The sequence below is a fragment of the Ursus maritimus genome, unplaced genomic scaffold (genome assembly GCF_017311325.1).
Source record: "Ursus maritimus isolate PB19 unplaced genomic scaffold, ASM1731132v1 scaffold_18, whole genome shotgun sequence".
Classification (NCBI taxonomy): Eukaryota; Metazoa; Chordata; class Mammalia; order Carnivora; family Ursidae; genus Ursus; species Ursus maritimus.
The window spans coordinates 2,949,949-2,952,316 of record NW_024424230.1 but is presented as its reverse complement, the minus strand read 5'-3'; positions in this window follow the sequence as shown (position 1 = coordinate 2,952,316).

Below are 2,368 nucleotides of genomic sequence, written 5' to 3'. Positions count from 1 at the left end.
TTCTTTGTCATCACTGTTCTCCATGGTCAATTCTCACCTTTCACCTTTAAGACAACTCATTAACTTGCACATTCTTCATGAAACATTTGGGAGTAAATAGCCCCAGAGCCTGTGACAAGCACATCAACGGCCTGGCCCCCATACCTGTGTCTATTCTGACTCGGCCAAGGGTGCACTTGCCTGGCCCCTGCAGGTCCTTACATCCCCGGATCATAAGGCACTGACAGTTATGTTCCGCATTTGGCAAAGCTGGTCCCCAGAAGGCCAACGCCAGGCAAAGCGAGGGCAGCTGCTTCTGCTTTCCTCCATTTCCCCCGCACTGTCCCTGGGTCATGTCTCTGCATGACCAGCCCCCCTCCCATTACAAAGTCTGCTCTCTCTCTCCCTCCCCTGCCTTTTCCTGGGGATATGTTCATTATCATGGACTGGACTGTGTCCCTCAAAATCCATAGGTGGAAACCATCGCCCCAACGTGACTGTACTTGCGGCCTTCTCCTGCCTGCGCCCTCTCAGACCCTGCTCCCCCGCCAGCTATGCTGAGCCTCCCCGGCCTCCTGGGCTGTGCGTCCCAAGTGGCTTCCCCTCCAGCCCTTGGTCCTTCTCGCCCTCGGCCTGGACCCTCTTCTCGGGGCCATCTGATGTCTTCTCATGGACATCATCCTCCTGGACTGGGGGACACGTCACCCAGAGGCCCTGACAGCCAACCTGTGTTCTCTTCTTCCCGACTCCTGGCCTTTCTCTGCTCAGTGCACTTGCCTCGTTCTGGGGTTTGTGCGTGTCCTCAGCCACCGCGTATCCGCAGAAGGGAAAAGCCCTCAAGAGATGGGAGCTCAGCCTCTGATGCGCCCCGGCATCCCAGGTGCCTAGAGCCAAGCGAGACACCCAGCGGGTGCTCGTGTCAGAGGAAGGGAGGAAGGCAAGCCATCCCTGCTCCCTGGCCAAGGACTGTGCAGCCTGAGCCCCTTCACGTGTCATCATCTTAGGAGCCACTGTGGGCGGCAGTAAGCCCGCTCTCCGGCGTGTGGCAGGGGCTCAGTACAGGTTTGCTGTAAACAATAACGAAGAAGGGATGAATCTGAAATCGGGGTTACTTCACATTCATGTCTGACCACCATCCACCATCTAGTGGTGGGAGAGGGCAACTTCAGGGCGCTTTGCTTCTGGAGAAGCACCAGCGCAGAGGACTGAGGCAGGTCAGTGGCCGCAGCGTGGCTGGGCTTCTTGCACTGGCTCCGTGGCCACGTCAATGCGGTTCCCGGGAATGCGGCCCCGGAGCCACATTCTCCACGTTACTGGGGGAGAGCAAAGGACGGCTGAGAAGGATAAGAATCCCCCATGTGCAATGCGGATGAGAGCTTCCAGGGGGGTCCACGGGGAGGTTGTGTGTTTGAGGTTACGTGTGATACGTCAGAGTGACCGTCCCGGGACTTGTACTTTGCTTCTGACGTCGTCAGAGATCAGATCCGTACAGGAGCTTTAACCGAAGAACATAGAAACGCTGTGGTTGCAACTGCCTCGGGACGCCTCGAGATCACGTGGGGTAACTCTTAAAATAAACTGAGAAGAATGAGGAATGGAAACCTGAGGGGAAAGGAGAGGACAAAATGCAGTGGGAATGACAAAGACCCCCAAAGCATGAAGCCAGAAAGACCAGCACGACACTTAACTACCTGAGATCACAAAATACAGTAAAACGGCAGACCCTCACGGCTGGCAGTCCGTAACCCCTCCAGACCGGTCTCCAGCTGTATAAACAAGAATTTTGGACAACACGGTCTCCAGGACATTTTTCACCCTTCAAGTTCTTTAACGGTCTGATTTTAAATTAACTTCAGGCAACTCCCTAACCCAAACCTTAATGTATCTTCATAACAGAGACATGGCTTTTCACTCTGTCCTTGAACAACTGTTTGCTTTCTTTCTATAGGGGATCGTCCCAGACCGAAGGGTGGTGATGGGGGTGAAGCGTTAGGCGATTCACAAACACGCTAGCCTGCACCACGCTTACGTGAAGACGTCACGGAGCTTCGACAAAGCTGAAAGCACATGGGGGTCCAGGGGATGAGTGTGAGAGCAGAGCAGGCATGCGATGGGCAGCCAGCCTCCCGGCACAAAGGCGAGGCAGGCCGCATAGGTGGCTGCCGTGTTGCAAGGCCAAGCACGCATCACAGAGGCACAGAGAAGCACTTTCTGTGATGCTCTACCAGCCTGCGTGTTAATAAATCCCAGGCATCCAGTTGACTTCAGGCTACAAAGACAACCGTGGGCCAGGAGCCAGGTTTATTCTTTGGGAAATTAGCAGGAAGCAGTGAGTTTCTGAGCTGCCCGGCCTTCCCTCCCGCATGCCCGCGCCCGCGCCCGCGCCCGC